The sequence below is a fragment of the Microtus ochrogaster genome, chromosome 1, assembly GCF_000317375.1.
Source record: "Microtus ochrogaster isolate Prairie Vole_2 chromosome 1, MicOch1.0, whole genome shotgun sequence".
Lineage (NCBI taxonomy): Eukaryota > Metazoa > Chordata > Mammalia > Rodentia > Cricetidae > Microtus > Microtus ochrogaster.
The window spans coordinates 8,754,776-8,766,237 of NC_022009.1; the positions used below are offsets into that span (position 1 = coordinate 8,754,776).

At 43.7% G+C, this 11,462-nt stretch overlaps 1 pseudogene; it reads left to right on the forward strand.

Moving 5' to 3' along the window:
* The window catches only part of LOC113455778, a 9,297-nt pseudogene extending 3,975 nt beyond the window's left edge, over positions 1 to 5,322 (forward strand).
* The last annotated feature ends 6,140 nt before the right edge of the window (positions 5,323 to 11,462 follow it).

Consider the following 11,462-nt stretch of genomic DNA (forward strand, 5'->3'; position numbering starts at 1 on the left):
TTTTGTTTTTCGAGACAGGGTTTCTCTGTGGTTTTGGAGCCTGTCCTGGAACTAGCTCTTGTAGCCCAGGCTGGTCTCGAACTCACAGACATCTGCCTGCCTCTGCCTCCCAAGTGCTGGGATTAAAGGCATGCGCCACCACCGCCCGGCTCTCCCAAGTCTTAAAAAATGAAGAAAATCCAATATTCTCCAGCAAGCGCCGCCCCTGCTCCCCCCCAACAAATTAGAAGTCCTAGGCAACAGAACCAAAGCAAAGATCCAAAAGGGGCAGACTACTTTAACTGGAGTTTGTAACTTCCTCCAAATAGAAATTGAATGAAGAAATGAAGTAAAAGGAGGAGGACTTGACTACTCCTAACTATGGAGATTTTCATGGTAGACATAAAGAAGAAATCAGGCCGAGGGGAAGAGTCCAGGCTGAATACCCATGGCGGACTAAACAGGACCATGAAAAGAGACCAGGAAAAGAGGGCGGGCCGTGAGAGCAAGAGAGGGAGGTGGCGCAGGACAAAATGGTTGGGTGGTGCAGGAATCAGGCTGGGGGAAGGGAAATGGAAGCCTGGGGGGCGGGGGAGTACGAGGTGTAGGGTGCAGAAGGATGGGATAAGGAGCGCTGGCAAGAGCGGGCAGCATCTATTTTAATATGTTAATAGGAACCCGAGTCAGCCTTTTGCCCCAGGTTTCTGAGACCCAACAGAAATGATGCGATTGCAACTTACAAAAATTAATAAGCTTTTTGGAAACTATCCAAATAAAAAGACATAAACATAGGCTATTAATTGAAACCTTTAGAGGCTACATCAGAGCTAAAGGTGAACACCGAGGAACCCAAGTTTTCTCAGATACGATTCTCATCGGTCCTCTGATACGGTCGCTTCCTCCTTCGTGGTTCACTCTTTCTACTCTGCATCAGAGGAGAACAATTTTAAAGCCCGTGAAAACAGAGCCTAGAGGAAGAAATGATCCTGATACCATCTGTATTTCCCGACAAATACTGGGCTAAAAATGGGATTATGAGGTTTCCTGAGTCATCAGGACCTGCTAGGATCTGCTAAAGAATTTCCCGGCCTCTGGCACACCATTGACTTACAAACCAGGGCTTCCTCTCATTTCTATAAGACAGTTCCATGTGTAATGACGTCTCTAAGCTCTTTGTTTTGATTTTGTGTTTTTTGTTTTTTAAGACAGGATTTCTCTATAGCTTTTGAGCCTGTCCTGGAACTTGCTCTGTAGACCAGGCTGGCCTCAGAGCTAAAGGTGAACACTGAGGAACCCAAGTTTTCTCAAATCTTAGAACTCACAGAGACCCACCTGCCTCTGCCTCCCAAGTGCTGGGATTAAAGGCGTGCACCACCATCCAGCCTGTCTTAAGTTCTTAAAATAGGAACTCACATTTGACTTTTCACTGGGTCTTTAGATCTCAAAGATATAGAAATATAAATGTTCTACTGTGAGAAAATTTCCCCCCTTATCTAGGTAGCTAACCTGGCGAGGATTTGTATTTCCCTCCCCTTCCCCTTGCAACCCCAGCCAATCACATCAGCTTGTGAAGTTGAGCTCTGCCAGTGGGATGAGATGCAGCCACTATCTATTTTATGGATAAAAGAAGAAAGCCATATTGCCCCCTCTTCCCAGTCAGCTGATTTGGGTTCTGGCACATACTTTTTACAAAAAGAATCACCATGTCAAGTTACTTTCCCTTTGATTGGGTATTATTTTATGCAACATCAAGGTTACCCTTTGTGTGTTTCTAACACTACCTTGCTTTGTACTCAGATTTGATATATGTTGTGTGTTTTCCCTCCCTCCCCACCTTTTCTTTTAATAAACGTAATAAGTTGTATCTCAAGACTTCACACACACGTGTCTTTACACTTTGGTCTCAGTCATTCCTCTCCCCAACTGCCCTCCCCCACTGCCCTCCCCCACTGCCCTCCCCCACTGCCCTCCCCCACTGCCCTCCCCCACTGCCCTCCCCCACTGCCCTCCGCCATGCCCTAGGTGTTTGCCTTTCCAACCCCAGTCAGCATCCCCTCTCTGCCTCCTTGTTACTTGTCTTTTATTACCCTATATTCCACCTTCCTTAAGATCTCTATTTCTCCTCTCATGATCCCTTTTCTAGCTCCACAGTCTGCAAAGACATGTAAGTACAGACATATATATAATACGTACATTTATATATAGAAACTCTGTATATGAGAGAAAGCATGTTGCGTTTGTCTTTCTCAGTCTGGTTTATTTAGTTTTTATATACTGGTTTCCATTTTTCTGCAAATGTCATATTTTATTTTCCTCTATGACCTCAACCTCACTCTATAGCTGAACTTCTGATCTTCCGGTTTCCCCTTCTAAGTGCTAGCGTTATAAAAATGTTCGAGCATGCCTGGTTTATGTGGTGATAGGAATAAAACCCAGAGCTTGGTGCATGTTGGATGCAAGCCTCTGCCAGATGAGCCACATTTTCAATTCTGAATAGTTTTAATATCAACAGCACAATAGGAATCTTTTTTGTACAAAGCATTATTTCTACCTGGAGTATTCTGACTAAATTACACAGTAATTATGAAACTATTTTAGTAGACAAATAATATAAATTTACTTGTAAAATTGGACCTATTGTATAGAACTTTTATTTAGCCTACAACCTTCAATCTTTCTGATCAATGGTAAAATAGACAGACGGCAAAAATTTTTTTTAAAAATCAATAATTAAAATTGACAAAGGCCTTTGACTTCCTTAGCTGAAGACTCTCATTAGCTCTTCCAGATCTAAGATCTATCCCATTTAGAAAATAGTTTTCTCCTTATAAAAATAATTACTGAGCAGACCAGCCTCCTAAAGGGAAGCTGTAATTGTAAAAATAAAATGGCGCTGTTCCCTGAGGGGCAGCAGGCAGCAGGCCACGAGGGGTGACGGGTCCCAGGTAGGGAACAGCATAGCGGGTGAGAGACCTCGGCAAGTCAGCAGGTTCCACGAGGAGTCCACAGCGGATGAGAGACAGAGATGGATTGGCAAGCCATGCAGAGTGAGGTTGGATATTTATTTAGTGGGTTATGGAAGAGAAGGGAAAAGGGGAGAGGGAGGGAGAAAGGGGATGAGGAAAGAGAGAGAGAGAGAGAGAAAGAGAGAGAGGAGAGGAGAAGAGAAGCTACCTCTTTGGGAGAGAGAAAGGGAAGGAGCTCAGGCTAGAAGCAAAAGAAAGATCTACTTGCCTCGGCGGATGGATGGGGTGGGGGGAGTGGGGCAGAGCATGTCTTTTAAAGGGACAGGACAGACTATTACAGAAACATCTCATGCTATTATTGCAGGTATCTTTAAGTGAGGTTTCAGAGTTAATTTGAGTCTCTTTCCTTTCCATTTTATTATTTATTTATATGTGCATATTTCTCAATTAAATGAGCTTTCAAAGTATTCCATAGCACAGACAGAGTCAATGTAGGAAATGGTAGTGCATTTGTTTTGTTTTATTTTTTCATGACAGGGTTTCTCTGTGTAGCAGCTTTGGCTGTCCTAGAACTCACCTTGTAGACTAGGCTGGCCTCGAACTCAGAGATCTTCCTGTTTCTGACTGTGCTGGGTCTAGTGGTATGTTTGTAATCCCAGCCTTGGGGAGGCTGAAACTGGAAGATGCTTGGGGCTCTATGACCAGCTTTCCTAGCCTATTTGGCAAGTACCAGATTCCAGTGAGAGAGCCATGCTGCTTTTTAATTGGTTGCTGGAGGACAAACTGAGGTCTTTGTTCTGGGGTAGCAAACACTCTACCCACTGAGCTCTGTCTCCAGGCTCAGGTTGACTCTTTTTCATTGAATTTATATGAAAACAATCTCAAATAAGAATATCATTCGTAGCTGGGTAGTGGTGGTACACACCTTTAATCCCAGCACTTCGGAGGCATAGGCAGGCAGATCTCTGTGAGTTGTGAGTTCGAGGCCAGCCTGGTCAACAAGAGCCAGTTCCAGGACAGGCACCAAAGCTACAAAGAAACCTTGTCTCAAAATAAATAAATAAATAATAGATAGATAAATAAAAAAATAAAAATAAAAAAATAAAAAGAATATCATTCGTGTGTGTATGTAGTGTGTGTGTCCTCAAAATTGACCAAATGCTAGAACCAAAGGCTTCATCTCTAGTGGTATAGGTTTGGAACTAAGAATTTTAGGACACAATCAACTAGCAGTTGTCATCATTATCATCATAAAAAGACATATGTTAAAAACAAGGAAATGTTCACACATAGGGCATATAATGCGTGTGTTATCTTAAAAAAGAAGGAATCCTTAAAATGAGACTCCATTTTAAGGGACTATGTTTCTCAACTAAATGAGTCTTCCAGGTATCCCATAGGACAGTAAGGATTCAATATTACTAATCAGGCACAGTCAGTATTGTGGTTATTATGTGGTTTGATGACTCCTTTACACTGCTATAATTTAGTCTCCAACCTCCACCTGCCCCCCCCCCCAAAAAAAAAAAAAAACTAAGCAGGTTTTTCGACACTACTGAAAGAGTAGTGGCCCATAGGGCATGATTCTTCCTTCTGGGCATAATGAAAGGACCTCACACAACAAAATGCCCAGAGTTTCAAGGTCTTGCAAATGAAGGAGGAGACCTTTCTGCAGGAACACACTTTGGTGGGACTAACCTTGATTTCTAGAAGGAATTGTCTACAAAAGGCAAAGTGATGGCATCTACTTCACTAATCCAAAGAGCTGCGAGAAGCGGCTGCGGACAGCTCTAGCCTTTGTTGCCATGGAGAATCCTGCAGATGTCATTGACATCTCCTCCCGGAACAGTGGCCAGTGAGCTGGGCTGACCTTTGCCCCTGCCAGTGGAGCCACTCTAATCGCTGGCTGCTTCGTTAACCAGCTCCGAGCATCCTTCAGGGAGCCCAGGGCTGAACACCAGTCCCTCACGAAGGCATCTTATTTCAACCTGTCTCCCGTCGCTCAGTGTAACATAGGTTCTCCCGAGGCAGTGTGCACACTGCCACCCCTTGCGCCTGTCTGGGAGCTCATTGGCTGGGTCTGATGTGGATGCTGGCCTGGAGAGTTCTGTATATGCATGCCAGCATCTCCCGTGAGCATCCATGGGAGGTCCTGACGGATCTCTACTTCTACAGAGATCCTGAAGAAATCCAGAAGAAATAGCAAGCCCTGCTGAACAGGCTGTGAGCAAGAACGGGCTGCACTAGCTCCTGAGTTCACTGTCACTCAGCCTGAGGTGACAGGTTGATCCGAAGGTGTGCGAGTGCCTCTGTGCCTAGCGAGTAGTCACCAACCAAAGACCAGAGTGCACAGCTAGCCAATAAAGACTGTCATTAGCTCCCATTGCTCCAGCCACCCACCAACTGGGTTAGAACAACCACAGAGCAGTCACAAGCAAAATGGAAAAACAAAGAAAAAGAAAAAAGAAACAGTTTCTAAAAAGAAAAAATGGCTAAGCATTGTAGTGCACTTCTTTAATCCCGGGACTCAGGAGGCAGAAGCAGGTGGATGGATTGTTATGAGCTCCAGGCCAACCCTGGAAAACCTGAACACTACTCATATTCTGTGAGAAGAAGATAGACAATATTGTAAAAATATTCATATTCCATTCCCAATTTTTTTGATTATAAATATAAAAAAAGATTTGACTCTGGCTACAAAAGCTTTGAAATCTTGATTTCTCCTGTCCGGCTTCCTCTCTCTACCCCTGTCATCAACATTTGGTATATGGGAAAGGATGGTGTGTTGGTTTGAAAAAATGGCCCCCAAATGGAGCGGCACTATTAGGAGGTGTGGCCTTGTTGGAATAGGGCTGACCTTGTAAAGCCTTGTGTGTCACTCTGGGTCCAGCTTTGAGATTTCCTGTGCTCAGGATACCACCCAGTGTCTCTAAGTTGATTTCCTGTTGCCTGCAAAATGTAGCGCTCTCAGTTGCCTCTCCAGCACCCTGTCTGCCTGCATGCCACCATGTTCCCCACCATGATGATAACGGACTGAACCTCTGAACTGTAGGTGAGCCACCACAGTTAAGTGTTTTCCTTTCTAAGAGTTGCTGTGATACGGTGTCTCTTCACAGCACTAGAAACTTTAAGACAGATGATGTAATTGAAAACACTATTAAAGAGATACTATGTTGCTATCTGTTTTATTCTGTAATGTAAATAGCCATCTACTTCCCTACATCTGGAGTAAATAACAAGACAAAATAGCTTGCCACAAGCGACAGAAGAATTTGGATATTAAAGACTGATACTTCCTGAAATTAAAACTGGCCACATGAAGTCATGCCCATAAGATCAAAGGAGCCTGAAGAAAACTAAAATGAAAACATGATTTCAAATATGGAAAACATAAGATAAACTATTTCATAGAATAGGAAGGACGGTAGACACAGAGGAAAAACCAATCTAGTTGAAGTGCTTAAGGATGATTTGGTTAGTAAACACACCCTTGTTTCTGTTTCCTGAGTGTCAGCGTGCTGGCCGAGTGCTGGGTTTAAAAGTGTGCTCCTCTTCCTTCCCAGACTATATCATATACTGTATTTTAAAGACTTTTGACTGTTTTATTTTTCTGGTTCTCAAAACATAGAAACTTTATAATTGAGAATTTGGGTGGCCGGGCAGTGGAGGTGCACGCCTTTGATCCTAGTATTCAGGAGGCAGAGGCAGGTGGATCTCTGTGAGTTTGAGGCCAGCCTGGTCTACAGAGCGAGTTCCAGGACATCCAGGGCTGTGACGCCCAGAAACCCTTGATAAGTATTGGATCCCCAGTTACTGGGTTCCTCTGCCGCTGATACAATGAGCCAAATCAGACCTAATAAATAAATCCAGATTTAATAAAGAGGACAATGAAAACCAGAGCATTCCTGGGTGACTCTCAGGAAGGCAGGAGAGAAAACTTGAGAGCAATTGGCAGAGTCATGACCAGGTCTCAAGCAGTTTAGAGGAGGAGCTGTGGATGGTGGGCTCATTCATGGGCAGAGTCTGGAATGGGAGGAGTGGGGCTGGGTGGAGCTTCCCAACAACCCTGTGGGGAGGGGAGGAGATAAAAAAAGAAGAATTTGGTCGGTTTTGCTCTTATTTCTTAGGGAAAATTGTTGGAATTTCCCGTGTGAGTAAGGTATCTTTGTTATTCTTCTTGGTCCGTGGTAGCTAATGCTACTGATGGGTCCCTAACAGTGACAACTCAGGATGGGGACTGACTACTCCAGCAAGACTGGTATGGTGGCTCATGCTTGTCATAGCAACACTCCAGAGGCTAGAACAGGAAGACCATGTGTTCCAGGATAGCTCACATAGTAAAATCCTGTTTTTGAAATAGAAAACAAACAAACAAAACTCCATAAAAGCCAGCTATGTGGCTATATAAGAACAGCTATATTAAAACTGGGGACTTTAGTTGGGTTAGATTAGCTCAACATGGTAGAGAGGAAGAAAGCTTCCCACACATGGCTGGCCGTACCTATACAATGAGCCCTTAATAAGATTTTCTGCTGAAGCTGGGTGGTGGTTGTACATGCCTTTAATTCCAGCCATGGAGAGACAGAGGCAGGTGGATCTCTGTGAGTTTGAGGCCAGCCTGGTCTCTAGAGTAAGTTCCAGGACAGCCAGGACTATGTGGAGAGTTTTTGTCTCAAAAGACAAAAGCACAAACAAGCAAACAAAGAGTCAAACAAATAATAAAATGCTGAAGGAAGAAATGGAGGAGGATGTTAGTAGATAGAGATGTCCCATGCTCATGGACTGACAACATTAATACTGTGGAAATGGTTTTATTACTGAGAACAATCTACAGAGTCAACAACTGCCATCAAAATTCCAATGCTTTTCCTCGACGGAAGAGCAATCCTAAAACTTAAATACAAGGAAGCACAAAATGACCCCAATCAGCTAAAGCAATCCTGGGCAGCAAGAGACCACAGGAAGTTATCACAGCCCATGAAACTAGTGTTTAGTCTCAAACCCTGGAACAAAAGGCAAAGGTGCCTGTTTAACACATCAAAGGGGACCTGGCTTCCAGGTTCTCTCAGCATCCCTCAGTCTCTACCAGTTACAAGGTATGCTTAGCATTCCCGCTCCCTACTGTAAATTTCTCCAGTCCAGGGGCTGTGCTACCTTTCTTCTCTACGTGTAGAGAAGCCATTTTGGTCAACTGCCGTTCTTTTATCTTTTGCCCTTCCTGTCTGCTACATCTGGTGTTCCCTCCACCCCCAGGGACTCTGATGTCTTCTTTTGACCTCTGCAGGCACCCAGCATACAGTCCACAAACATGCATGCATAAAATGAAGTTTTCAAATCTTAAAAAAAGGAGGAGGGATGTAGGACTAGGCAAGGACTCTTTGAAAAGATTCCAATTGCACAGTAACTAACCCTAAGACAGATGCGACCGTATGGAGTTAAAAAGCCTTTCTAGCCAGGAGGTGGTCGCCAAGATCTTGGCGATATCCCTGAGTTCAAGGCCAGTATAATCTGCAGAGCTAGTTCCAGGATAGCCAGAGCACAGAGAAACCCTGCTCAACACCTCCCCCCACCACAAAGAAAAGAGATTTAAGAGAGAGGAGGCAGGTGTTCATCTACCCAGTTTTTCCGGGTCCGCCTCCCACCTTACTGTAGGAGGTCCGGAATTACAAATGCAGGCAAGCGTGCCTGGCTTTTTTACATGGTACTGGGGGAAGGCAAAGTCAGCTCAGGTTGCTGCCAGGCTTGGGAAGCAAGTGCTCTTTAACACACTGAGCCCCTCCTCTGGCTTCAGAGAACCAGCAGCAGCTTGAAGAGACAGTCCATAAAATAGAGGAAAAGTCTTCACCAATTACATACCCCACTGGGGACTAATAATCTAAAATGTAAAAGAATTACAGAAACTAAACCCTCCCTAACTAAATCCTCCCTAACCCGTGCAATTAGTTAATGAACTGATTAAAGGAATCATTAGTTCTCCAGGCAAGAGAAACAAATGGTCAGCAAGTATGTCAAATGTCCATCATCCATCTCAGGGACATACAAGCTGAGGCTGATCTGAGGAGGCCAGAGAGATGGCTCAGAGAGTAAGAGCACTTGTCATTTTTATACACGACCCAAGTTCAGTTCCCAGCACCCATAGCAGGTGGCTCACAACCATCCATAACTCCAGTTCCAAGGAATCTGGTGTCCCTTTTGACCACCATAGGCACCAAGTATACACTTGGTATACACATTCAATGCAGGAAAAACACACATAAAATAAAATGAATAAATCTAGTTTCAAAAGTTTTGAATAAAGATTTAAAAGGATTGGTGCTCTATAAAGAATGGCCACAAAGGGATGATATTAAATATCATTAATGAACACAAGAAAATCTTCAGATCTGTGTAAATTAAACATCTTCCTAGATAGCAAAAAGTTTGAATAAGAAATCAAAATAGAAATTAGAAAGTCCCTTTGAGTTTTTGGAAACAAAAAAGAATACCATCTTATAGCACACCCAAACATTGTTGTGCAGGTTTTAGGCAGGGTCCATGTGGGTCAGGCTGGCTGTCTTCAGACTTGCTGTGTCTCTGAGAAGGAAATTTTGACTCTCCTATCTCCACCCCATGAATGCTGGGATTACAAGTGTGTTCTGAGGTTTGTTTGTTGGGACAAGATCTCAGTGTGTGTTCTAGGTTGGTCTGAAACTCCTGGATCTCTTCTTCATTCTTCCAAACATTAGCTTTGCTGACATGTGTTACCATACCTAGCTTTCAAAACTTATGAATTATAGTAGAATTTGGAGAGAAAGTTGTAGCTATCAAGTGATTATTATTATTATTATTGTTAATTATTATTTTTATTTTTGTTTTTTGAGATAGGGTTTCTCTGTGTAGTTGTGGAGCCTGTCCTGGCATTTGCTCTGTAGATGAGGCTGACCTCCTACTCATAGAGATCTGCCTGCCTCTGCCCCCCCAAGTGTTCTTCTTAAAAAATAATAAACGGGGGGCGCAGGTGGTGTTCTTCTTGAACACGGGGCACAGGACAGACACGCACGGCGGAACAAACACAGACACGACACGGCGGCTCCCACGTGGGTTCACTTTAATGGGGGAGGGAAACACAAAAGGGCGAAGGATGTGGGACACACAAGGAAAAGGCAGGACGAGGAGAGAAGGGGGGGAGAGAGGAGAGGGAGAAAGAGAGAAAGAGAGAGAGAGAGAGCCTCGTGTGGCCCTGCCTTTTTAACGGGGAGCGACAGGTATCCATAGTCCAGGGGGAGCATGGGAGTTGTAGTTTTTCAAAAGAACAACACCAAGTGCTGGGATTAAAGGTGTGTGCCACCACCTTCCTCCTGGCCAAGTGATTGTTTTTTTTTTTTGTTTGTTTGTTTTTTGGGTTTTTTTTTTTTTGTTTTTTTTTTTTTTTTTTGGTTTTTCGAGACAGGGTTTCTCTGTGGCTTTGGAGCCTGTCCTGGAACTAGCTCTGTAGACCAGGCTGGTCTCGAACTCACAGAGATCCGCCTGCCTCTGCCTCCCGAGTGCTGGGATTAAAGGCGTGCGCCACCACCGCCTGGCTCCAAGTGATTGTTTTAAGAAGGAAAAAATTCTTCAACCAATCCTAGAAAACTAAATCAATGAGGTAATCAAGTCCAGAAGAAGCAGAGAGAATAAAATAGACAGGAGGAGAAATAAATGAAATAAAAGTTAGTTATTGAAAATATTAATATGCTGGATGACGGTGGGGCAGGATCTCTGAGTTTGAGCCAGCCTGGTCTACAGAGCTAGTTCCAGGAGAGCCAGGGCTACACAGAGAAACAAACAAACAAAAAATAACAAGCAAAAAGAAAGAAAGAAAAGAAGAAAAGAAAACACTAACAATATTAACCATCAGAAATACTGACAACCTTTAGCTATCCGACTGTAGTCGCTTGAATGAGAAATGTCCCCCAACAGTCCCAGGCATTTGAAGATTTGGTCCCTAGTTGTTAGCAATGTTCGCTAGAGGTTTAGGTGGTACAGCGTTGCTGGAGAGAACGCTTCCTGCCATTTCCACTCGGCTCTCTCTGTGCCATGCATGTGATTCGAGATCTCAGCCCTCAGCTTCTGCTCCTATGGCCATCCTACCACTTGTTTCTATGCCTCCATTCCACCCCCAGGGACTCCTGTCCTTGTCACCACAAGGCAAAATAAGTTCTTTCTTCTGTGCGTTGCCTTGGTCATGGTTCTTTGTTACAGAAACAGAAAAGTAAGTAATATATTGGCCAAGGAAAAGATGAGAGAGAAACAGAGACAGAGACAAAAAGAAACAGAGAGAGACAGACACAGAGAAGGAACAAGTAATTACTAAAATCAGGAATAAAAGAGGGGGTGTGGTTAGCAATTTACAGAAATATAGAAGATCATAAAGGCACAGGCAAGTAAGCAATACTAAGAGCAGGAGATACTGTCTTCCCCAGGCTAGAGGGCACCAACTGGTTAGCCAATATCAAACGGTCAGTCCTGAAAACATACATACAATGTTTTTTTCTTTTT